At 41.2% G+C, this 27,889-nt stretch overlaps 1 protein-coding gene across 7 annotated transcripts in view; it reads right to left on the reverse strand.

The window, feature by feature from the left end:
* Positions 1-27,889, reverse strand: part of ATXN1 (ataxin 1) — a 312,787-nt gene that overhangs the window by 136,032 nt on the left and 148,866 nt on the right. For all 7 annotated transcript variants that reach the window (XM_062569932.1, XM_062569931.1, XM_062569938.1 and 4 more), the window contains one exon: positions 21,531-21,660. The gene's annotated coding sequence lies outside the window, so the exon portion shown is untranslated. The remainder of the gene's footprint in view (positions 1-21,530; positions 21,661-27,889) is intronic.

Below are 27,889 nucleotides of genomic sequence, written 5' to 3' on the forward strand. Positions count from 1 at the left end.
GGACAGACATTCATTCTAGTTCTACCAGCACAACTTTACCCAATGGGAATATGCCAATTCATACCAGCCACATTCCCGCCACTTGATTTAAAAGATACAGCAGGCAAAACAAGCATCAATAATACCTTTGTATGTCATAGTGATGTTCCTGAGCACACTATCGTTTACATTTGGAAACTGCAATGAATAAGGTGCCCAAGAGGCATAGTAAATTGCCAGAATTCATGATGTGAGCAAAAAGTAAATGTTTCCATTACTTCAGTCCTAATTTGACTAAGACAAGCACAAGTAATCTCTATTCAAAGCATAAATACATTCCTTATAAACAGCTTAAATGCTGGTACTTTAAAGGATTCTGTTTGTGTGTTGTAACCTCTTATGAATAAAATTCAATCACATCTACAAAAAAAAAAAGTAATTCGTTTGTTGTGATATCACTGAAAAAAGCAAATAATGGCTCATAATACTAAGAAATCTGATGACATATGCAAGGGGAATTACCTTTCATTTCTGAATGATCTGCAAATTTTAGCAGGCTACAAGGAATCCAAACTCAACAGTTCCATTTTGCTCTCATACCGATACTTTTAGTTTTTCTTCTTCTAAAATGTATGTATCTCAACGCATAATTACTCTCATTTTGAAACTCCTGTAACTGATGGAACAATAATCTGCTTTGGGAGCAAGGAAAGACTGGATATGACCTCTTGTAGGACAGTACTTGCAACCATAACAGTACGGAAGGGAAGATGTTCCAGTTGTGTTTGTATGCTAGAGATTCCTTCCTATCCTGAGGCATAAGAGTTTGCTGGTGAAACTTCCCATAGACTAAACTCAAGCTTTTACCATACATCTTTGGGTATACAGAGCACCCTCTCGTGATGACAACAGATCAGCCCAAGGAAAGGTTTGTTTTCTGCCAGCATTGCTTTTCTGGTGATAAACCAGCTCTCTCTCCCTACTCTCAATCCTCTTTCTATCAAATGAATCACTGTCATCTCAAAGGCTTATACACTTGTAACAAAAGCACACAAAAAATCATACACAAGCTTTCTCAGAAAGAGGAGGGGGAGGATAACATGAAAAGAAAGGACAACTTTGCTCCTTCCTGCTGCTAAAATATTGCTGCTCTTCAGACAGACGATTAATACTTTATTCAAATAAGAGCATGGATTTCTCTCTTAGTAACTATAGCTATAATTGTAACTACTGCTTATGCTGCTTCCATCATATTAGTGTTCCAGTTGTCCAAAGCATAATACTTTAGCTAAATTGCTGTTCTTACGTAACAGAAAAAAAACACTTTCAGAACGTTACCCCTTTCCTCTATCACTTTAATCATCTTCTTTAGCACAAAGATCATTAAAATGTAATAAACACTGTTTCTCTTCCCTTCCATGCCCAGCACTCAGCCCTTTTTTGGGCCAAAACACACTCCTTCAGTAAAGGCTTTGCCACTGTTAAAGATAACATACCTTTTCCAACTCCAAGTCCCTAATGGTAATGCAGCGTAGCTCTATTTTTAATCATTCACTAACCTGTATCCTATTTGCTCTAGTAAGAATGAGCTTTTTTCACTTTTTCCCTGCCTTATATGGTATTTGCATGTGGTTACTATATATTACACAAAGTAGCTATTAAAACAAATGGCCTGTGTTGTCATCTTTACTCATATTCAGAGTACTTATCTTGGGCAAGAGCACATTTTGCCTCTCATGTATTTTCATTACGATGAATAGGGCAAAGGCATGAAGAATCCCTTCATCCGCATGGAAATAATATGCTGGGCAGAGGAGCGGGAATGAGAAAACCCAAAACTGCAGGTGCTTTACTTACTCTTATCTGCCTATACTGACAAAAAAGAAAAGCGCTCCTGCAGAGTCAAAATGTTAGACAAGGTATATTGTTTAATTGAATCAGTTGTTCCTCCTTGGTTTTGGTCCATTTCACTCAAAAGCAATCCTTTAAGAGTGGTATTTTGGGAACACAATATGATTTATTCCTCCCTGTTGTTTTCCTATTCCAGCTAAAAGTATTTTGACTCTTGCATTTTTCTTATTTTGTTTAAAGGAAGGATGGTCCAATAAACACTTAATGAGAAAGTCAGCAAGAAGTACAACTCTGATTTATAGAATCAAATGAAGAGATCAGAAACATCCGTCAAACCCAAACACTACCTGCAGTCTTCCTTCTTGATCATTTACTCTTTTGCATGTTTTTCTTATACTCTTGCCAATAACATATAGATAAGCCAACTATATCGCACTTACATGCCCTTTCCAAAACAGATTCCCGATACCTCAGCATTCCATATCTAAAATAATTGTGTGTGCTTGTAACCACATCACAATAAACTGTCAGAACAAGGAGAAAGACCTAAATGAATGGTTCTGTGGTGTTTTGGCAAGCTTAACAAAGACAGAGGAAGGGAAGGAGGCAAAGAGAAAAGAGAATAGGAGGAAAAGAGAAGAGCAGTATTTACTCTTTCATGTCAGCAAGTAAGCCAGGTGGGCAACTGCAGTGCTTCACAGTGAACCTCAAGAGACCAGAAGCCTCCGTATCTGTAACAAGATGGGTGCTGAGCACCCATCAGTCCCACAGAAGTTACAGAAAGCAGAACACTTCTGCATCTTGCTGGCTGCTTCATTCAGGATTGGGCTTTTGGGGCCAAGGAACATCGCACTACCTGCTGCACCTAGTGCAAGGAGGGTCACATCAGTTGTGTCTCTGGGTGCTCCAGAGTCCTGCCTCACCACCACCATGGGTCAACACGTACGTACATCACATGATGGGGAAGTGACCACACAGACACGTATCTTCTGGCGTATACAGACACTGCGGGAAACGTCAACTCTTATTATGGCATAGAGGTCACTATGAAGCAAGCTATTGCTTCAGTGACTCGAAAGTCATAGATAAGGCATTAAAAAAAAGCACATAATGGAATTAAACACAAGCAATCTTCTTCTGAACATACTGAAGTAGGGCTAAGTACCTAAATAACTTAATTGAAATGAGTCCTCTAAGAAGTTACTTCTCCATGCTTGCAAAATACTCCTGGAAGTATTTCCAGCATTATGAGAACAAGTGCATGTGCTAACCAGCAAATCCAACAAGCCTGTTTCTTCTCTCATTGAAATCAACTGCCCTTAATTTTAACAGTATGAGACCTGGACCAGATCTACTGCTATATTCGTTATTAGAGCTCTATAAATGTCACACCTTTATTTTATCAGTGAAAGCCATATTTTATAAATTAACAATAAAAGCATTCTTGTATGCAAGATTTTTTGTTCCCCATTGCGGCTCAGAATTCTTGAAGGTCAGATAAAAGAAACTATAGAAATGGAAAGAAGAAAATGCTTTGCGAGATCCCTTTAAAGAGCCTCTGCAGAACAAAAAGACAATAAATAGCTGATTTGTTGCATGGCTTAGCTATAATGCTAAGATCCCAGTTAAACGAACTTGGTCATGAAAGGAGCAGCAGCTCATTCAATACTGTATCTACTTTAGTTAACTCTTTTCGTGATTCAAGTCCAAGACTACATATTGTTCTATTTCCTCTTATTCCTCTTTTCTAGATTCCCTTTGTGACACTTTATCAATGGAAAAATCGAGGGAGGGGTTTCCAGCTGGGAGCTCAACAAAAAAACAGGAGGTTCGGTCTGGTTTTCTCACTTACACTGCAAGAGCCATTTTAGTGCCAGTAATAAAAGAAAAACTATACAAAGAAAAAAAGACATGACCTGAAATTATTTTATCATCATAAGTGCTGAAGTGCTTTATTCTCCAGTATGGTTAGTCTCACACATTGCCTCAATAATTTGCTGGTTTAAACAGAGCTCCTTGCAAATAAATTATTTGTATTAAGGAACAATGTCAGTTAGAATTCCAGAGAAATGATAAGGAAAATTTAACAGTACCCAATTTAATTTTTATGGATTCAAAGCTGCAACATCCTGATTTAAAAAAATAATAATTCTGATTGTGTCCACTGTTAGAGGTGGGGAAAACACACACAAACAACAAGGGAAGCTAGCTAGCACACTAGGAGGCATGCAAAATGGATTACACTTCCCATGCACGTCTACATGGCTACATTTGGGGGTGACGTTACAGCAGCTGTGGTGTAGGCACGACTGCAGCCAGTTGGGTGCTTACATTAGAGTTGTAACCTTAGAAGGTGGTTTTGAAAATGAGATCATTTATACTAAGAAGGTTTTCAGTGCAAGTCAACTGATAGATTTGGTCTCATTTAAGACCAGAAAAGGCTATTGATCATATATTGGAACATTACAGCAGTGCAGATCATCCATCTTGGGAGGCACTTGGTATAATAACGATAGCTCCTGTAACTATAAGACAGCACACATCAACACAGACAATAGGTTAGTTGAACTTTGGAGCTATCTCCTGGTAGCCATTTTCATACAGCACCAAGAAGCCCTGGCCACCACCAAATTACACAAAACAACAGATGCCTCAAAACCTTCAAGAGGCTATTATCTGGCCATCGCAGCCTCTGCAACTGTCCAAAAGACAAGGAGAATCTCCTCCTCACATATACACTGCCCAAGTAAGATGGCTGATCAGGGCACTGTGCCTGGAACGGCTCTGCTGAGAAAAGTACTTTTAAAGATAACAGAAATCAAGACTGCTATGATCAGCAAACATCACATCTTTTGACAAAAAGAAACTGGCAGTCCTCACCATAAAGTAGCCTGAGAGTTCAGAAAACATACGATGGAGCATGATAAGGTACCTGAACCCCTAGAAAGTATTTTTTTCAGCCTGCTGTACAATTATTAATAAAATTTTCAGTTGGTCATATGAGCATCTGGCACCTAAACCATGCCCAAATGGTAAACCTTGAGAACTGAGTGCTAACCTTTCCTAAATCTTTTGTGCATCTACTTACAAAGAACAAGCGTTTTAGAGGACTCAAGTACCAGGCATCTGCTCTGAATACACTAAGAGAACTGGTCAAGCAAAAGGGGATAAAATACTTTACAAGTAGTGCTGAAGTTGGTGAGGAAGTGCATCCATTCCAAATACCACAAGAAACAGAAAGCTTTTTAAATAGCTTGTTGTAAATCAGGTATCTGTTCTGTTTTACACCAAGGTTTACTTCCCACTGGTTACATCCTCCCTGTTTACACATACGAGCTTCATCAGTGACAACAGAAAACACGTTGATATGGGCTCTCTCCAGCTCTAACCATTTACTTTATTATTGTCCATAATATACAGAGCAATTCTCATTAAGTAGTTGAATGCAAAGCAGCTCAGTAGGGTGTCAAGGAAATACCTAATCCCAAATTGATCTCAAGGGCAAACTATCTGTGGAAAAAAAATCACTGAAATTGTGTGAAGCCATATGAAGCAACTAAAGGAAGCCACATGATCCTAGCAGACACATCCTACACCATGTCACAGATGAAAGGAACAGAGGAAATGGTCCTTGCACATACCCTCTCAGCTCCAAATCTGGAAATCAGCACTAGTAGACCTTATTAGCCAAGCCCAAAGAAAATTGTGTCATTTCTGACGACTGCTCCACCCTACCTGGGGTCTCATTTCATTGTGGCCGATCTCCAAGACAGGCATCAGAAAGGATAACCCATCCCAAAATTAAAATGGATAATTACAAGCCAAAAAATAACCTGGGGGGAACTGTGGAGGGGAAGAGGGAAATTATTTCCTACCCTTGCAGGTATGTTTTAAGCATTAGATTTGAGAATAATTAGTTAGAGACCAACAAGTTAAACAGCCTAAAGTTTTTTTTTAAAAAAAATTTATTAACTATATTTTGCTTTAATCACATTAATTTTTCAGAAATGTACAATAATCTTTGCGGTTTAAAATGACTTTGCATTCATTTTTTAAATGGAGAGTATTTTTATTCATCTAACACATTATCCTTTCAAGAAATTATCATACTTGACTACAAGTACTTAATGAGGCACTAATTAATACTCCTATTTTCCCCCCATTTAAAACTCCTTTGAGAAATGAGGTCAGAAACCTGGTTTAATGCAGAAGTTTCTCAGAGGCTGAAGGGAAAACTACCCAAAAGGCATCTGCTTCCTGTCACAGTTTTCCAAGGAGGACATCCCCTTTGAAAACTCAAAATCAATACAAAGCAAGTCCCAATTAGAAGCTGCTCTCTGCCACTGAGCAAACAGCCTGGGGAATGCAACGCTCATAACAACCTGCCAAGTGGCCACCGGCACGAGCCGGCCCAGCAACGGGTCTCGTCTTCTCTGCAGCTCGTGAACAGAGCAAAGTTGGCTCAAAGGTTGCCTTGTCCACTCTTGCAAACCTGCGGTATGCAACCTCCCGTTCTCCTCCCCGGGACATTAGTCGACGGCCCGGTTGTACCACGGCTTCCTTACAAAGCAGCTTATTCTTCTGTCTTATTTCTAATCGAATGTGAAGGCACAATGAAAGGCAGCTCCACCTTCCTCCGCGCAGAAGCCCTGGTGGAGCTGTGGCTTCCTGCCAGCGGCTTTGGCTTGCGCCACGCGGCACAAGGGGTGTGCTAGGCGAATTCGGGAAATAAACACCTCGAAGCGCAGGAGCAGCCCTTTGGTACTCGCCGAATCGTAACAGGTTTAAAAAGCCAAAGCGAAGACCCCCTTCTGCAAAGCGCATGCTTTTCTGAAGTTCTCGAGCGATTTACGTGCCCTCACCCACGAACTTCATTTCTGGGTTTGCTCCACACTGTACACTAATTGCAATTATCTAAAAACAGCGCCGTGATGGGAGGAGGGGAGGAGAGGAAGGCTTCCTTTTGGCACAGCTTCCTCAGAGTTCAAAGGACACATATGGCCTGCAAACGCAGCACAGGGGATAATTTAAAATTAAAGGAGAGATGGGAGGAAAATGAGAACACAGCAGGGACAAGTAGTGTTGCTCTTGATCTGCTTGATTGGAATTTTAAATAAAAGAAGAAAAAAAAATAATCCCCAAACCCTATTTTAATTCCACATCGGAAGAGAGCCTGAGCAAGACACACAACAGGAAGGAACACATCTAAAGGGAAAACCTCTGGAGAGCAGAACCTGAGCGCTTCTTCTGCGGGAAGAGCCTGAAAGCCCCCAGCCTCAGCCAGGCAGTAGGACCCAGAGCAGAAAGAGAATCAGATGGAGATGATAGGAAGTGTATCACTGACACCTCAGAAAAGACGGGAGGAGTTTAGTTCAGAACAGCAACATATATAGCAAACAAAAACCTGTGGGAAGGGGAAGAACATCTGCCTGGAGAACAGAGGGAAGAAGAAGAGGTGTTTGAATAATGCTGGTCCTTATTTGCGTTGTAATGCCCGTGCAAAGGAAGTCACCCAAAAGCCTGTGAGATGTGCCTGTGCCTACACTGAATCCCCAGACCTGCTCGCGGCCCTGTTCTTAGTCAGGCTAGACAACAAAGCCTATTCTCCCCCTGAAGGGCATGCCAGGAACACGTACACACAAAAAATCACCCACAACAATCGTAACTTCTACATAATTATTGCACGGCAGCTGCCCATACCGAGAGAACGAATTTACAACTGCACACAAGCTATATTTGCCAGTGGACTGGTTACACAGCAGAAACAGCAGGAAACCACGCCGTGTCTTTATGTTAGCTCCTCTGCGACACTGGGCTTGCCATGCTGCAGAGAGGGCCTCACAGGTGAGACACAGGGGAGCTGAGGGACCAAAACACCCTGCCCTGACAGGTGGCCTCTCGCCTGGAGCAGGGACCCAACTCTGCGGTTCCTGCACCACAGGCTACCAGCCGTGGAGCCGGCAGCAGGAGGACGAATAGCCCCAATGATAGGAAGCAGCACAGCCCCTTGGGGACGAAGCTGGACCCACAAAGGAGCCACCAGACAGTCAAAGGAGGCTACATGAAAGGTGGGCTAGGAAGACCAGTTTGGCTTTGGAGTTAAAGAACTTGCCATCTGAATGAAAACTGAAAGAAGTCTCACCACACCGAACTTTCTCAGCCTCCAGAAATGTTGATTCCTGGAAGAAATTAAAACAAACAAACAAAAAAGCAAAACCAACAGCAAAAAACACAGAAAAAAAAAAACCCTCACAATTGAAAGTGCAGCCACCCAGGTAGGCAGGGTTCAGGAGACGAACTGCTCGTGCCCCTGGAAAACAAGGGCCGTTCCCAGAGAGCGCTTGCCCACTCTTGCAGGTTGCTCAACAGCCAAGCCCCACAAAAGGGGGGTGATTTAACCCAAACAGTGACGCTTGGGCTCCACCTCAAGAGGAAGCCTAACAAGGGCAACAGCTGAGCCCATGCTGACCACGTTTCATCCCTGGCGATAGTTAATTTGGGTCTGCCTCTCTCTATCAACCAGCCTGCATCACAAAACTCAAAGGATCGTCCTCCCTTTGCAAACTCTGCTTCTCAGTCAAATCTGGCTGAAACTGCCCAACAGCCTCAGAAGTTGCCAGCGGTCTGTGGAAAGACGAGTAGTGTGCTCACAGAAGCCCCTTTCCCTTCGACAGGCATCTCACAAGCGGGCACCACCCCTGCTAAAAGCAGCAGGCTGGGCACCTCATGCCCTCGCTGCTCCTTCGCACTCCCATGTTGCTTCTCCTCCAGTGCCAGGAAGCCCCCTCACCCTTTCTCAGGCCACTGTAAGATCTATGGTGAGTTAGATCCGGGAACAGTTCCTGCTGAAAACACACACATAGATATATTCCCCCTCCCCCCCCCCCCCCCCCCCGGAGGGATTATTTTTACCTTGGCTCAGTTCCCAGTGCTGGCTCACAGCAGGGCTGTGCAACACTTATGTCAGCACGAGGAAGCGCTGTAAGGAGCACCCGAGGCCCTGGGGCTCCTCTCCACGTCCCACCCCCCTTAACCAGGGTGCGAAACAGGCTGGTGGCCGGAGGACAGCAGGTTACAGAGTCCGAGGGCTCCACTTAACTTGGAAAGAGAGATGAAAAAAAAAATGACCTACAAACAGATTACAGACTCCTTGCCATGTCCCAGTGCCAAAATAGAGAGGGGAAAAAAAAAACAACCACGGCACCTTCCTTTACAGCAGAGTAAATCTACGTTCAGCTCTGCGGCAGCCACAACACAGAAGGGCTCCTGACCCAAAGACAGTGAAGATACTGCTCCTTGCTAGCTCCTAAACAGGATGCACAGCAAGAAGTGCACCTCATAAAACACTGCCATCACAAATTACCTAGTCACTTATTTTTTTTGCTAGGCGTGCTCTTCCTGTCCCAGGAAAGACACCAAACAGCCTGTCCCCACCTCAAGGCAGAAGTGAAAATGCAAGAGAGAGGGAAGGCAAATGGGGAAAACAGCTCTCCTTCCCAATGTGCTGGGTCTGCAAATCTGGAGTGTGCCATGATGAGCAGAGTAACTCTAAACACATGCTCCAATGAAGAAAAAGATCCCTTCATGCTGATGACGGCTTACGTTTACGTTGACCAATGCTGGTCCTGAAGGCAATCAGGGAAGCTGTCACCAGAAGAAAGGATGTGTCGGGCTTGTTATTGATCCTTGTTATTCCTGCCTAAGTACCATCTTGAAATGAAGCCTGAAAGGGTACTGTTGTTCTGGAATTGAGTTGCTTTTGGAAGATGAGTCAAAAGCAGTTCCACATATTAAGATCTCTTCTTGAGGTTGCTGACAATTTTTCCTGGCTCTACAGTCACATTTTCTGATTCTTAATGTATTCTCTCTCTCCTATTGCTGAGAGAAAAAGCCACACAAATAAAGAGAAATCTGACTATCCCAGGAAATTATGTAACTGCCTATACAGAGTGCTGTCAAATGTGCATGAAGTAAACTGAAATAGTATGATTTTTTTCCCTCTAATATTCTTCATCTATAGTCACTGTAGGTGTTACATGTAACAACAGTAAATGGAACAATTTCAGACAGCACTTTTCACATTCAGACAGCTACATCCCTCTGTGCAGCAATTTCTATAGCTAACTTTGTATATGGCAATAGAATAAGGCACCTTGAAGGTACCGGAGATGTAACTAGTTCCTAGAACCAGAGCTAAAACATAGATTAATGACCAGCCATGTCTATTAGGCTAATTCTTTCTCGCAAGTAAAGTTCAGCAAAACCTACACCTAAGAGTCAGAAAAATGCGCTTCTGAATGCCCAGGGGCAACTCAGGGGCAAACAACAAACATCAGCAATGGATGAGGCTAGCTATTCCTCAAATAAGATTCTGGTTCAGGATTACATATGCATAGAAGACTCATTAGACACTATGATTTCCAAAGCATTCAAAAAGTGCTAGGCAAGAGTTAAGTATTTATTACTATTAGCACAGGGCTCTTGTGAATAAACAGAGGACTTGGTTGACAGTCCCCCTCCTGTTGTTCATCAATGTGAAAGAAAAACCACCCCATCTGAAAAAAAAAAAAAAAAGAAAAAGAAAAAAAAGAAAAAAATAAGAAAAAAATCCAAGCTATATCCAAACCAAACAATAAAAAAAACATAAAAAATAAATATATCCCAGACACCTGTTATATTTTACATTATTTTCACCATCAATTATTAGTAGGTATATAATGACAAATAAATTCAGATTATGGAACAAAAAGTGCACAAAGAAGGTCAATACATACCATCAGACATGACGTATCATATACACTCAAAAGATAACATAACCCAGAGGACAAAGTATTTCCAGTCATCACACTATTGCACCCAAAACTGGGGGCCCAGTGCTGAAAGTACACATTCCAAGCATGGCTAAAACAACAGTACCAAACAAAGCATATGATACTAATTCAAGTGTCACGACAAATCGTTCAACATAGCTGAAAAACAAGGAAACAGAACCCTAAGCGTTCATATGTAACATACATTCTAGTATATTCATGAACCACACACTTGTGAAGGTAGGGAAAAAATGAGAAAAAAGGTTAATGAATTAGATGTAAATAATAAGGAAAAATAAATAAATAAAAGCAATCGAGGTTAGAAATATGACGTGATTTTGTGTGTGTGCATGCATGTGTGTGCTGAAATTTAATACAATTCCTACTTCAGATCACTTGAATAATATCTGCTTGTTTTTTTTCCATTTTCAGTTTCATAAGTTTATTCTTTTTTCATGAATGCTTTAAGAAGGATTGCTGTCTTTTTAATGGTTAAGTTCTGCCCTCGAGTTCACATAATATAATCCCAGTGTTTTCAACAAGGATTGCATCTTAAGATAAACTGCAAAAACAACAGAAAATCTGAGGTAAATTGTTGCCTTTACGTTCTATTTTCTGTGAAGTGCGATTGGGCTACTCATAATGCATATCATATGAGTATTTCTGAATTAACAGTTAGGGCAGACTAATAGGGCACTAATATTATACAAATTTATTTGATGTAAAATACTAGCTATGTGCTCTAGGCCTCCATTTTTCCAACCTTTATCATGGAATTCTAACTTCCTTTTAATCCATTAGCACTCTCAACTCATTATTAACACAGAACAGAGCCTTGTTAATTTGCAATAGTGTTTGGGATACCTTCTCTAAATTAATGGATGAAATACCATAAAGTCAATCAATCAACAAAAAGGAAGAGAAAAGGAAAAAAAAAAACATAAAACACATTCTGTTCTTTTACTGTGGCAATTCTAATTGGTGTTTTAATTATTCATACAAATATCTCTAATGCATTAGTAAATGTGATGTATAGTACACCATCATTGTTTTAAAGTCTTAGGTCCCAGTTCAAGAAAATACTTCTTTTGAAGAAAGAAACATAAGCATCTGCTGGATTTTTCATTTGTACTTACAAAGGAGGCATTTTGAAGGGTTTTTTTTGTATTTGAGTCTACATACTTAAATGCAATTCTGACTTGATCCAGCACTGTTTGCTGAGAGCAGTCAGAGCAGGCACAGTCTATAATAGGCTACACAATGCAACCACGAGGCAGGAGCATCTTTCTATCACTCTTGCCACAGGGAAAGGGCAAATTCCCAGAGCTGCAGCTCGAAAGGGAGGCAGTGGCTATCCCATGTCTTGATGCTCCATCTGGAAAATTAGGATAAAAAACTGACATAAGGTTTATCTTTGGGATGAGAAGCTCGAACCTAAATTCTGGCCCTACCTTGCCAAACCAGCCCAAGGTCACCGGTCCCTCCTCTTTTGCCATCAATATGCAAAGCGCTCTGCATGTGTTGTGCATGCAGCTTCCCCAGGCTATGCTGTTCTTAATAACTTACAATCATACTCAGGTTGCCCACCCAGTAGCTATGGGCAGAGAATAAGATTATTTCCCATCATCTGTGGGTGAAATTTTGGGTCTAGCTGGAGTTTTCCAAACGATGTCAGAGAGCTTCAGAGGACCAACTTAACTGCACAGAGCTCTGAGAACGTGATCCTTTCTCATGTTAGCAGGGTGCATAAAGGGTTAAAAAAAATTACTACTGTTTATACTATTTATTACTTTCACCCCTCCCTTATTCAGTGACTTCCTCCTTAAATCTTGGCATCTCTTCTCCATTTCCTGCATGGTTTTAGGTCCCTTTCCTCCCAAGATTATCATCTGCTACAAGCTCTCTCCCGTCCACTGCCCAAATCCCAGTCTTTGTCCCATTCTTCTACAACGCTGCTTTTGGCTGGGCTCCATGCTCACTTCAAATGTATTGCTCTCCTGCTCTTTCAAGCTTGTGCAGCAGGTTTTTACTAACTGCCCCTCACTGTCAGGACAAGGAGGGAAGCTCGAGGCTGGAAAGAATAGTTCATGAGCAACATACACGAGAACAGGCCTCTGGCATTAGAAACCTAAGGTGGAAATTCATGCCTTGCATCTTATTTAGTTCTAAGCCTAAATGTTTCTGTCTGGAACGTCTGTTTGTATCTCAAGTCACAAAGAAGCCATTAGTACCAATAATGTGTCATTACGGGGGCGTCAGCAGAGACTCTGCAGCTAAGGTTAATTTGAGATGCATAATTTAGAGCAGAACTAAAATCCCTCCATTTTACACTTTAGTGACTGAATTCAAATCATTCTTCAGATTTGACAGAGTAGCTCTTAAGGGGACACTTGCATTTCTCACATTTTTCTTTTCCTTTTTTTTTTTCCCAATTTTTAAAATAAAATATAGGCTATCTTTTACAGAAGAAAAATGTACAGATCCTCCCTTTATGATAACTTTAACCTGTTTTCCCATTACATTCCTTTTCAGTAGCTTAATTCCTCATAGGTTTCACACTTCACCCATGTATTCTGACATGTCAGACTATGCCTGATACAGGCCATTTTTACAATTTGAAAAAAACACACAGAGTTAATTTTGCTTATAGTAATCCCAATGATTTTGCCAAGATCAACTGACAACACTGCTTATCTTAAACATACTGTATCTCTCACGTAACAGGAGCGGCTGCATAATTCTCAGTCCCTAGTATTTCTACAATCAGCATCCTGCTAAGATACAGAAGTGACATAATCCTCATTTTTCACGTGGATAGCTGAGGCACAGACAGAAGGATGCTGTGGTTTAAGATTCCTCTAAGCTGATCTAAGGTGCTGAACAAGAAGGGTAACACTAGCCTGTTCACCTCTGTTTCCAGGTGTTTCTGCCTTCTCCCTTGTGGTGTTTCTGCTACAAGCTAAGCAAACAGGGGACTTATCCACCTGAAAACAAGCCTGACAAGAGCAGCCCATACTTAGGATAATTTAAAAAGACCATAAAATTACAGTTCAGTGGCTTGCCCAAGATCATACAGGGAACTTGGCAGTGCAGCCAGAAACTGAACTAACATCTCCCAAATCCATTGATAACTTCTGTTTTGTCAGGCAACTTCCCTGTTTCCCTGACCACCTTTGATAAAAGACAGAAAAAATATTAGGCAAAATCTCATCACAACATAAGCAGCATCCTGATAGGGAGATTTCCATTCTGCTGAAGCAAAGAGATGCAATAACTTTTCATCAAATGCCTCCTGCCTTTTACTGTGGATTTTGAACAAGACTTCAACAAAGCTCATATAATGGTGCCAAGATATATACAAATATATAATATTTTTGGTCTTCTGACAATCAAGTTGATTTTGTCCTGGATTTTCAAGAAACTACAGAGTTTAAAACAGAGATATTCTTTGTAAGACTGCCCTTCACGCTAAAAATGGCAATGGAATTGCACAAGACGGGGAAAAAAGAAAAATTCCAAGAAATATTTGACTCATCCATTGTTATTCGTCAGGTTTTTGGATCAGAGAATGGAATGCCATCAAGCTAAAATTGACAGCGTTATTTTCTAATCTCTCAGTGATGTCAATCCTTCACAAAGCCATAAGTGCTGAGAAAATTTTCTTCGCAAAATTCTAAGAATGACTCTTAAATTTTGTTAGTTTCTTAAGAAAAAAAAAAGAGTTAAAAGAGGAACTTGAGATTAAACTCCTACATAGGCATGCTTCTGAACACTGGCAGTATTAGGTTTCACAGCTTTGTGCTATCTATGACTCAGACTTGTTGCCACAGGTGTCAAGAGACCTGGGATCTAACTGGAGCTCTGTAAAAACATACTGTATTGTTGTTTTTGGTGGGTGTATATATATATGTGTATATATATGTGTGCGTGTGTGTGTGTTTGTTGACTATATAGTAAAATTTTCACCCCCAAAGTGAGACAAAGTAAGGTGTTGACACATGGTACAGACTTTATATCTTTTTAGTTGACAGATTTTACTGTCCAATTAACTTTCACCAAGCAAAGCAGATTTTTCTCCTGTTTAATTCTTAAAGTTTTCAGAACAACATTGTCGACTTAGTACAACAGCAGAAATGCCTTCAATAAAGTTCTGAGAATAACACATTTACTCTGGCACGCCAACACACTATTTTTAATTGTAGCTCATTAAAGATGTAATAGAAGAAGAATTATATTCACTTCCACCACTGTTCCGTCAATGCAGTGAGATAATCATGCTGCTATATCATATAAAAGGGAATACTTATGCTTAGTGATTTAAGTAACCTAATTGAAAGGCAGAAAGCAGTGATTCATTCCTTGTTCTATCTGTAACTGCAACATGTTTTTTGCCTATCACAGGGCCCAAGCAGGCATATAGAGTGATTGGTTTCAAATGTTAGTAAAACACAGACCTGGAAAATGAAAAAGGACAAGTCAGTTGAAATATTGAACAACAACAAAAAAATTTGGATTGCAGACAAGTACTTCACAGAAAAGCATGCAAATGCAGGCCTCTAAGGCAATTTAAACCAAACGCGGACTGAAACTAAACTACTATGGTGAGTCAGCACAGTAAAAGGACAGTAAAAATTATATAGAAAAAAGTTCAAAGCTTTTGGTATAACACTCTGTATTTTATTCCAAATTTACTAGAAAACAAATTAATTGTCATCTTTATGTCCTTCCTAATTTTTTTGGACTCAATCTCTACCTTCCAGAATCAAGCTTCATGCAGACTGACTAGCTGTGAACTCTGGTGTCTAGGACTTTTAATTTCCCTTTCACAAAAAATTCATCCTCAGATCATGACAACGTTAATAAGCAAGTGCTGGCATGAGTGCCACTAACCATCTTCCAAGTTATGATTACTTTCCTCTGGAAAGAAAAAAAAAATGCTCAAACCAAAACTGTGGAGAATCATCATGGGCTCTGGCAGTGGTAAATGTCTCTCAAACGGCATCCCAGAGGTTTCAGCTGCCCAGGACTGGGTGCAGACCAGCACTTCAGCAATGTACTTTGGATGAGTCAAAGACAGGCTAGCCTCGTTATCTGTCTAAAGCACTGTAAAATCATAACCAGTTTTAAGTTTACAAAGCAACACTCATCTCCATTTTCATCTCATTCTTGCCTCATACTTTCACAAGAATGTAACTCTGTGAAAGCCACAACAATTGCTTGTTCAGCTGAGACTGCCACTCTCTGCAGCGCTTTCTGAGATAGACTTGTATGGACAGACGTGGGTAGGAATGAATAATCCAAAAATATCTACAATAGCTAATGAGTAGAGTCTAGAAAAAATACCACGTACTGCAAATGCAGCCCAAATTGGAATGAATGCCTACAGTAGCAACAGGACAGGAAGAGCAAAATGTTATTGTACATTACTGGCGTATGGCCCGTAATTACAAAAAATACTGCAATATTCCACAGTAACAGCATAAAACATTATCATTTCAAACAAAGTGGCTACAGCACCCGGCCCACAGCAACCATGTTGTGGGCATGTAACACAGCGTCGAAAGAGGAGGAGGAGGCAGGAGGCTGAAGGACTCCCCTGCACAGAGGGCAGGTGGCCTCAGGGTCCATGAGGGCTGCGAACCCGACGGACGGCTTCTCCCCTCACGCACGGCTCCGCTTTGCGGGAGCCCGAAGAATTGCTGCTCGACAGCAAAGCGCTCTCGCCTGGGCCCCAGCTGCTCAGCCTTCTAGCAGAGGAGAAATACACTGCTGGCTGTGTGCTCGGGCTATTGGTCTAATATCCTTGCTGCCAAATTTGCATTTTCACACTCACTCTTACTCATTAAGAGAAGGTACATTTTATTTCAATTATTTCAAGTGGTGAACTCAAGCCTGCAGAGATGAAAATACAAATAGTAATCAAACATCTATCTATCATTTATGTTTCCACATTTCCTCCTGGAACTGACTTGATGATTTTCCACAGCAAATCAGTGGTGGAACGAAACTAAAACTCCACATCTTCCCACTGCCGCTGCTCTGCGCTAACCGCTGCGTTATCCAGCCTTCTTTAACTCTCTGTCAGTGACCTTTAACAGAAGAGTATTAAGTGCCTCCTAAGCACTGCAGTCACCATCACTAGGATTTGCCTCCTTGGACAGCAAGCAGTTGCTTCACTAAATGACAACAAAATGAGAGGCAATGTACACATGAGTTTTTCAGCTACGTTTTTCTTGACTGCTCTACCCAAGGACTGCCATCATAAAGCACAGTCCCACCAGGCTAAACAAGAAAACTGAAAAAGTTATAATTAGGCCTGTCTGCTCACTGTCATGCACAGCACACGAATCTGCAGTCCTATCTCATCATTGGTAGAAGTAACATCTGTTGCACTCGTTTTGCCTTCACTAGTTGTTTTCCACGTGGATCATGAAAAAAAGCTGGCTAAGGAGCCACACACATTCTCCGAGCTTTATGCACTTGCAGACCTAGCAATTAGATAAGAAGAAATGCAGAACCCTGAGCAGTGAGGCTAACGGAGAAGGAAATGCTGTTCAAATGTTTACTTTGAAAGATACTTACTTCTGTCACGTTTCCTATACGTGCTGTTAACAATATATATTCTCTGGACAAAACTGCAAAGCCGCAGCCCTAGCCAAATACAGATATTTGGCATCTCCCCAGTCCCACAGCTCTGAAGTTGCTTGAAATATGCAACATTATTTGGGCAGTTTTTTTTTTTTTTTTTTTTTTTTTTTTTTTTTTTTGAGAGAGAGAGAGAGACTAAGATAACCACGAAAACTATTTTTCTTAATGCAAACCAGGAGGACAATGTTTTTAGAAGGTAACAAGTTAACTATTATAGCCAAATACTTCCCAGTTCACCAGTGTCTCTTGTTCTTCACATACCAACTTTTCTCTGCCAAATAACATGAAGAGGACTGTAGCAGGAGTACATGTAGTAGACAGAAATACTACATTTATGTCTCCTCATAAGCCATTCATTGGTTCACAGATCTGATGTCCCACAGGGAGTGCTGCAAATCCACATAGTCTTCGAGTGCTGGATCTGACTCTCTGATGTAAGTAACATGCAAAAAATCGTACATAACCAGACATCTCTCTAGTAACTGTGAAGCTAGAGACTGAAAGGTCCTAAAAATGCATGTCTAAGAGCAAACGAGAAGGGAAAGAATGAGAACAGACTCCTGTATCTAGAAAGAAAAGCAAAGCTAAGGCTTTACAGGTTTCTTGGTTACAACTCCGTAATTCTTCATGTCCATAATTCAGTGTGGGATCACAAGCAAGGGCTTTCTATGTGGTGGGGAGTCCAGCCGATGTCGTCTGGTATACTCTGCACCAGACTGATGACCCATTTTTTGGTTTCTAGGAAACTCGTAAGATCACTTCTCTAAAGCCTCCACTGTGGCTCTGAAGACCTGCCTCAGGGAGGGAGGTCTGACTCCTCAGAAGAAAAATGCCTCTGGAAAAAAGAAATATGGCTGTGTAATGGTAATCATCCCAGTGGCCTCTCACCACTCCCTGAGCCGATGTGTTTGGGCAACAGTGGCTTGGACTAAATGGCTCCCCTGCTTTCACAGCAATGTGCTAAGGCAGAGAAGAGGTGTAGGTAACTTATTTAAACACCTCAATTTATGCACTACACCATACTACACCTCCTATTTTATGGAGTAAGTTAAAAATCACTCTCTACTAGAAACTGCCTGAACCACTGAGTTCAGATCTGGATCCTGCCTTTCACAAAGCTGCTGTTGGGCCTGGATCCAAGGCTTTGCTTCAAGCTCTTATGTACTCTATACTAAAGTGACTTATACCAAATGTCCTTTATAATAAATAGCCTCACAGCAAGGAAGTACAGTACTGGCATGGATCATATTACATCACTCTTTTGAGAGCCAATGCACATGGTTTAAAGGAAGTGTTGGAAATATTACAGCTTTCGAATATTTTGCCTTATGTGGTTTACAGCCAGCGTAGTCACGGCTGCATAAGCTTCAAGTCATCAATTTTCACTTGACATGCTAAGAAGCAAAAATCCAAGGTAATGCTCACCAGTAGCGAACAGTACATCCATGCAGACAGTAGCAGAGGCAAAGCCTCATCACAGGGAAATGGGGCCCGGTGCTGTTCCACAGCGCACTCTCAGCTCCCCGCAATAGCGGTCTCTATTCTCTTTCCCCACCATCTCCTCTTCACAAAGGCTTACACACACTTATCTAAACAAATGAACAATCCCATTATGTGCCCAGCAGCCTGGGCATGCACTTTCTGATGCACAATAGAAGGGCTCCATTGAAAAGATCCATGTACGGAGAAAAATCTAAGCAAGCCTCCAGCAAGCACACATATTATCAAAGCCTCATTTCCACTTAACACAAGTTGCTTTGGGAACTAATGCAGCTGACTTGAGGTGAAAGCACAAACAAACAAACAACCTCTTTCTCCATTAACTAGGGGGTAAAAAGAAAAAAAATTGAACCGGTGCTATCTTTGTTGAAGAGTTCCACTAAACAAATGGTTTAGGAGAGATACGGAGCATGGATGGGGGACAAGCTGTGACTGATCGCTGCCATCTGAACATGGCATGCTGACAGCTGAAAGAAGAGCAGAGAAAGGTAAAACAAAACTGGCATGTGTTTAACCCAGGCAAGGCTCAGCCCCCCATATCCACTCCCTGTGCAAAATAAAAGGCAGGAGAAAGTGAGTCCTTCTGCCTGCGTGGCACCTCCATAATTGCCTGGCACACACATGAGCGCTGCTTCCAGACCCACAAAAGGCACATTATTTCTTCAAGTGCTGAAAAAGCCTCAAGAAATGGTAGGAGTAAAAGTACATTTTTATACATCTCAAAATGCATCTCTTGCCACCTAAGAACTTCCCTTTCACTAACATCTGTCAATAAGCTACGCCACCCTCAAACACAAGGAAAACTAAGCAGGGCTTAACAATTTTGCAACTACATCAGAAAGCTGATCAAATGATTACAAAGGCCACACAGATGCTATGAAGATACCTTCTCTGAACTTCAATGTGAGCTTCCTCAGAGAGGAACAAGGCTGCTGTGAAAGGAAAATCACACACATTATCCTGGTCTGACGTCAACGAAAAGAGAAAAAAAGATAGGAATAAAAGTACTTTGACTTACGCTCTACCGAGCTATGAAGCAATGCTTGCCACTAGGAAACAGGGGAAGCAAGAAAGCAAGGTGGGTGGAGAGACACCACACAGAGATTATTGTATTATTATCCCTCTTTTACCAGTTTAGTTACACCGTGATTGTTATCCTATGCCTTAAACATGGTTAGCTGAAGACAGCAATGCATTTTACCACCTGAGCTGCAGGGACGGGGAAGAAAGAGGAAAAAGGAGAGGGGAAGGGTGTAACCACAGCTCCAAAATGGCATAAAGCAGTGGTATATTTGTACCTCATTTCACAACTACAAAAATTACCTCAGACTCCTACTGAGAGTCTTGTAGTACTGCTTAGGTTCACAATGCCTAATGCCAGAACTGCATGTAAAAAAAAAGTTTTCTAGGCTGATTTGCAGAAGTTTCTTACTTTTTGGATAAATCACTATAAATGCCTGAAGGACTAGTACAATTTTCCAAGCAATGGCTCTAGTCCACTGACCAGAAAGGAAATATTTAACTCCCCACAGTGAGTCTGTTGATTTCAAAAGAAAATTAATAGTTTTAGTCCTACAAAGCAAATACAGACCAATCACAGCAGGGGCCTGCAATGCTCTCCTCTATTCTGAGACCTAGTACACAACATAAGTCACCAGCGTGAGGGGGCTGATGTTCTGCACAACTGTGACACTATATCCCCTTGCTTCTTCTGTTATATGTTTGGTCCTCACAATCCATGTAGGCTTTTGATTCTGCAGGTTTCTTAATTTTGTCTCCTTCAATACACTTGTGGGGCTGAAGGGAATAAAATAATTTGATAACTGTATTTAAGAAAGGGGCTTTTAAAATTCTCATTTACATTGCATTTTCAGTGGTTACAGTTATAAAACCCTCACATTCTTTTCTCTGGTAGACAGAAAAAAGAGGCTATTCTTTCCTAATGAGAGAGAAATAAAAACTAACAAACAAAAAAAGACTAGAAGAAAAAGGTGAGCTTTTCACTGTAATTCATAATCAATTGTCTTTATTAAAAATATTAAATCAAAACAATACAATTTGATCTCAGTCATGCAACTTTTAGTTCTGCTGCTATTCAAATATCCAAGTGCAATTTGCATCTGTAGTTATGAAGGTGACATTATTTTGTTTATACTTTGAACTCGTTCAAAGCCTCACCGATGAAGCAATTAAGGCAGCCATGTCATTAAACCTTCTTTACAGGCCCTGTAAAGAAGCTTGGTATTCCCTCGAGACATTAAAATATAAAAACAAAAACCATCTACTTAATAAAAAATATCATTTAAGAATGCTGTGAAGCCCAATCAGATTACTTGCGACATTACAACCAACAGTAACATAATTTTTCCGGCTGTGCATCGTCTTACACAATAGCTTTCTTCTACAGAGTTCCTGCACTATATAGACCTCCAACTTGGAAATACTTAGGCACGTGCCTGACTTTCAGGGAGAATAGCCTCACTGATTTAAACGGAGTTTAACGTGCATAACTGTTAGAATGATTACTTGTTTGCAGGGGTGGACCACATGGGGCTCTTTTTCAAAAGGATAAGTACATTACATATTTTTACTACTCTTTCTGGTTTTGCCATTGAAGCTCTCTCCCTCCCTCTCTCATCTGTTATTGCCTTAGATAGAAATATCATGACACTCCAAGGTAAATAATGATTAATTTAATTACAAACTAACTGTAACTTATGACAAGACCCTCCAATCACTTACCTCAGATCATATGAGTGTTTCAAGATGTAATTGTAAGCCTCCTTTTTTTCCTTCTCTCTCTCACACGAGATGTTGCAGCGTGTTTTTTTCTGATGTTTTATATTAAAACTCTTTCTCTGTGCTCCAGGATCTTAAACAAAAACAAAACAAGAAACACTCAGAATGAAAATGTCATTTCAAGTGATTGGTGGGTGGCTCAGGGGAAATCCCTGACCTTTCTCCAATGTATATTTCATTATCTAAAGCAAGTACGGTAACTCCCCACAGCAGAAGCAGCCTGAACAGTCTTCTGTGGGCTGTACTTAAAAAAAAAAAAAATTTCAACCACTCAAAAACATGTTATTTTTAAGATCTGTATGGTAGCACACTACAAAACATTCACTTCAAGTATGATCCAGTGTATTTGAGATTCTATAAAATTACAATAGAGAGGAGGAAAGAAACCCAGAGATGCCAATCAAGGAAAAAAAAAAAAAAAAAAAAACCCACATTGCGTTAAGCATCACACTGTTACACAGGAGAGCAATGATCGGTTTTATTATTATCACAGTTATTACTATTACTGCTATTCCTACTGATAGCGCTTATGTGGCCAACTACCTAAATTTTCACCAACTTACTGCATTTTTTTTTTTTTAATACCCATGTTGGAGAAATAGTAGCTGTGCTTGCAAATCTCTACAGTATGTAGAGCACAAACCCCAGCCTGGCTGAAGGGAGAGGAAGGAAGGGAGGAGGAGACACGCTGCAAATGAGTAAGAGAAACCGACACATCGCTAATACAATCAATTTTGACATTCTCCACCATCACCAAAAAAGGTCTGAATGGTTTTGAATTTCAAATGAACACCTCAGTGTTACACCCGGACGCTCTCTCACCTCCCCCAGCCCCGCCGTTTCATCCTTCTCCCTCTCCCATACCTGTAGTAAACCAGGCCCAGATCTGACGGGATACATAAGCCTCCACACCAGGCTCCGCCAGTCGGAAAATCCGACCAACGCTCCCGGCCAGTGCAGAGTTCGCTCTCCCTTTGAGAAGATGTTACTGCATTTGTAGGGCCCCTTTGGACTGCAGGCATCTTAGGCATGCTCTATAAATGGTTTTACAGGACCAGTAACTGTATTCCTTCTCACTCTGTAAAAAGCCCCAAAGACGAACTATTCCCTTGGCTACACCTTTGACTCTCCCCATCAAAGCCAACAGTTTCATAATGTGACAAGGAAGAGAATTTGACTTCATGCGCACTTAAGCCAAACTATTTGGTTTTTCCTCAGCTATGACAGACAGACAGCTCTGAATAATTTCTTCCATTGCTTTTAATTAAGGAATTCAGCCTATCCCCAATGTTCTGTGGCTGTATATACTTCAGCAAATACAATTTCTCCTAAAGGGGTCAGAATCTCAGAAAGTAAAATCAGTGATATTTTTGCACTGCAATTTACTCCCAGCGACACACACACCCAGAGAAAATCACCCCAAACTCAGAACAAAGACCAACACACAAAGAAGGGGGGGAAATGCTTCCTAACCTCCAGGAACTTCTCCTCGTAGCTGCAAGGAGGCTGCATGTATTTCACCACCTCCTAAAGCTGCTTATGGTAAAAACAAATCCCAAAACACCTTGTTCAAATCACCCTGCTCCTGCACTCCACCGTGCTTGCTCTCATTTACGTACCGATTCTGCTGTCTTCAAGAAGACTATTCTCACTCAACATGAGTAAAGTTTGCAACAGTCAGGCCCACAGACTTGCAGAAACAGGATAAAGCCCTCTAAAGCTGTGACACAAATCCAGAGAAGGCTGAAAGTTCAAAGTGAAATGAGGACAATCTGCCCATGACTCATGCCACCTAGAAAACGATTCTTAATTTAAGAAAAACTGCTAAAAGGATTATTTTACAGAGTGTCAGCCCTCTGAATCAACTAGGTTGTCTCTCATTTTTTCTGTGATTCAAATATAAGTTGGCCAGGGATTCTATTTTAAGATTGAAAATCAGCATAAAATCCTTCTGCTATCACTTACTTACATTTTTAATGCTCTGACAAAGAGACAAATAATGCTGTCTGAGGGACTGATCCCGTGCTATCCTACAGACTTTTTGCATGACCTATGGACAAGCAATATGTGATACTTCCTGAAGGGCTGAAATAGCTTCAGATGACACTTGAGCTTCTATAGTACATTTGGAGGATGAGAGCTTGGCAAGAGCTCATTAAGCAATAATGCACATTATTGCTTAAGCTCTATTTTCATGTGCCTCAGTTTCCCCTATCTCTACAGTGGAGATAACGCCCATCTCACAGGCTTGATGTGAGAAACCCAACACCCACGCTGAATTACTGGAAAATCTGGTAACATGGACAATGTAACAGACATCACTAACTCACATGAAACTGAAACTTCACCTCCACAGAAAAAGACCATGTAAGCCAGAATGAGGATTCAGTCTCCGTATGTCACTCTCTAACGCTGCTTGCCGGACAATCATTTTGTTAGTACAACTCCCTTCTCCTGGGTGCTCTCAGCGAATGTGGGGGAGACTGAATGGATTCACTGTAGTCACAGAACAGCTTTACAGCTGCTGAGAAAAGGCCTATTGTAGAGCAGCATTTTACTACCTCGAGTAGCATACAATTATTCGCTGTAGAGCTCCCATTCCCCATCTGATCATTACAGAAAAGGCAGCAACAGGAGATCAGCTTTGCCAAATGAAAAGAGATTTGGCTGTGATGGAAAACATTTTTTTAGTTTTCTAAAATTAGATAGCAATTACTTAACACAATAGAAGATATAACAGTAAAAAATCACTGTAACAAAAATGCTTTATACTGGTCCTGTCCTCTCTTTTTTTGCCACATCATGATACTGTAAGCCAAATCTCAAGATCAGAAAGCAGCAGCAGGCCTGCCAAACGCACATGTGCTCTTCCTGCAGTTACGGTCTGCTCACAGCTTGTACCTCTGAGCACTTACGGTATTTGCTCACATAAACTGAATGACATTAAAAACAATTGTAAAATTTTAATATAGAACTACTCAGTTGCAACATACAAAGGCTCACTTGGCAGCCAGATATGCTGAACTTTGCAAAAATACACGTGAGTAGACTTGAAAATCCAATTCTAAATGTCTTAATTTTTCTATATAACGTCTGGGCTTGAGTTAGCTAGGAAGAAACAGTCCTCTAGCAAGCACATTCCTCACAGTATCTAACTTCTCTGCTCTCCCCCTTCTGGAGGAAGGGATGCAGCTTCAAACAAATTATTTTGTCAGCTCTCCCATTCTTCCTAGTGCAAGAAACAAGGCAGTGTAGCACTGCTTTCCTAGTCCCACAGCAGAGCCAAACGAAGAATCACTCTCAAGCATCAATCCCTCCTTCTACACGCTGCATTAATTCTGCCAGCTTCAAAGAAGCTGAATTAGGCCAAGGTTCCCTGAAAACAGAAATACAGGACATCTACGGCATGAAATATTGTGAATCCCGAAGAATTAGTTGAAAATCAAATCAGCACCCATCACCCCTACAAAATGACATTTTCTTAAACACTATGAAGCTGGACAAAAATCATGGGGTCCTTTTCTCTGCCTTCTGAGCCTCAGAATGCAACAGGTGGTGTGTTTTCCTGCAGTCACAAACCAGAAATTTTTTGCTTTTTAATGAAAGCTGAGACATAAAATACTCCTTGCTCTGGGAACCTGGGGCCTTAAGAAAACATGAAATGTCACAAGAGTAAGAGCCCAATAAAATGCCATCAGTGAGACCCCTCTTTCTGCCCAGCCTTTCTTCACTTCATAGGCGTGCTTTTCTCCAAGTGCTGTATGAGCTGAATGCACTGGGCTCATTTACCATTTTAGTCAATTGACACACCAACTATTTCAGCATGACTGGACTATGATCAAAACCAATGAAAAACCACAGCAGTGGAAGTGAAGAATCAAGAAAAGAAAAATTGAATCCCAGCACAAAGTACAGAGGAAGACTCACCTTAAATTTCACCTAGACAGATGGGGAAAGGTTCTTCTCCTGGCCAGGTTTTGGGTTTGGGGTAGGCTTATCCACCTCAAAGCAGTGTTTGATAGACAGAAGTGCCAGCCTTACTCACCACCTCGAGCACAGGTGATTGTGGGTGGCACGCACACAACCATCCCTACACCATCGTGTAAAACGGAATGTAGACAAGGCCAGATTACAGCAATACAAATTGTTAAATTCATTCCCATTTTGAGACTAGCTGCAAAGGGAGGTGAAATGACAGCAACAGGCTCTTTGCACACCCTCTCTGCCTGCGGTAGGGTTCACTCTCCCCAAATCTCACAGACCATGGCCTGCTGCCCCGCCTCCCCTTGCCTCTGCCTAGGAGCCTGCCTGCAGACTTTGGCACACATGTTCCCACTCAGTATCTTTGATTTCTTGTCTGGGGCTTGTAAACCACCAGAAACTCAATCCTTAACAGCTGAGAGTTAGACTTTAGCTCATGATTTTTGCAGCTGGGGCTACAGACCCTCATCTACTGTGCCTCTGCCTTAATGCAACTGGTTTATTATTAAAAGGTGAGGCAGAGTCATGCTCTCCCACTTACCCAGAAGGTTGTTCGTTCTTTTCCAAGTCGTAATCACCTCGTCCTCCTTATGTGCCGACCTCAAACTCTCCCAGGCACCCTCTTAAGTGCCTCATTATCACAGTATCTGAGCCCAGCATGAGTGACACTCATTATAGCTAGTCCTGTTGCAGGCAAGCAGGCCACAGAGCCATCTGCAAGGTGCATTCATGAGGCACAATCCTCCCTGGCTCCCTGTTTGGAGAACTAGAAGTGTCAAGTTATGAACAACTTAACACCATCCACTTACTCTCTCATGGGACTTCCTGGGCTGGGAAGTAACACCCTTTTGTGTGTCAGGATTTTGCCCAAAGGAACAGATTAGTGTCTGCAGGCACATACAGGTTAGAAAGACATGCCAAAAAATGGAGTACGATGTGATTTGCACTGCCTGGATAGGTTTTGAACTCTTCAAATGCAAGGGCTCTAGGAAAAAGAAGAAATTTCATGCCCTTTGTGACAGATGAATCTGGTACCTTTTCCCTTTACTTTCTGCTTTACAGAAGGGTGCAACCTAATATTTAAAAGCTGAGGTTTTTACCTTGAACTCCACCTCGCTTGCCTCCTAGCTACATGAGGTTGCACTTTGAGACACATTTGTTTACCGGGAGATGCAGAGATCAAGCAGTCTGTATTCCTCACATGCTGAACTGCCTCCAATGCCACTGAGAACAGGAATTTTCAGCAGAAACTTATGGTGACCTTTGTTGTAGGCAACTTTGGAAGTCTGACCGACCAGTTTACCACCACTGAAGTTAACAAATGGCGCTCTTGCTTTCTGAGATCAACTAGACTACGCTAGCAGCTTGGCCAGCAACTAAAACCTTCCGGGCAGAAGAAGAAATGTTTCCATCTGCTAGATTAGGTGATTTGATTGGCTGTTACCATCAAATCTACTCTTCATCAAGGAGAGAAAGGATACTGAGATAGATGAAGCTTTTGTGTAAACCTACTTGTCCAGCCCTTTGTGGTTTTTTGGCATTATGCTACTCGCTCTGTCATCTACATTTCTACTTCCTTTTCTTCAACACAAATCATGACACAAGCACTTCAACAAATAATAGGTTTGGTAGTAGTCTCTTTGGGCTGCCAACTGTCAGATCCAGAAATTAGGACTGTCACATCTGTCAGACTGGCTCTCACATCTACTCTCTAAGGTAACATCATGTATTTTTCAGAGACATCCTAGCAATAACATGACATTACATCTCGCCATACCATATGTTCCTTCCCTTCCTCAAAACACACACCAGAAAGAGCCTACACACCTTTGGATAAAGGATGCCTAACCAGTATCTTAGCATTACTAATCACCTCAGTTCAGTATTTGAGCACCCTCTTTAATTTAAGGACATCAGCATTGTCTTCTGTAGGATATGCTCTTGTCTACAAGTCAAGCACAAAAAATTGAGTGCTCTGTTAGAGATGGGTCATGATTTGTTAAGCACCTAAAGTGCACTTGGCATTGTATAAGCTCACAAAAGGAGATACAATCTCTCTTTCAGTAGAAGATTTCTTCGTTCTAACTTCTCAAAACAGCCTTCCTTCTCTGAGGCCTACTCACACTAACCTTCCCCTTTCAGTAATAACTGCGAAGAAAAGGGAAGAATATTAAGAAAGAAAAATTTTGAAATATGTTTCACTAACTGATACAACTAGCAGATTAAGATTGCTGAAACAATCTCTCTACTCCACAAGATTTCTGTAAGGCATATCTACATCAATGTTTTAGTTCAGATCAGGGGTGCAAAGCTCATGCTAA

This window comes from Rhea pennata, chromosome 2 (genome assembly GCF_028389875.1).
Source record: "Rhea pennata isolate bPtePen1 chromosome 2, bPtePen1.pri, whole genome shotgun sequence".
NCBI lineage: Eukaryota > Metazoa > Chordata > Aves > Rheiformes > Rheidae > Rhea > Rhea pennata.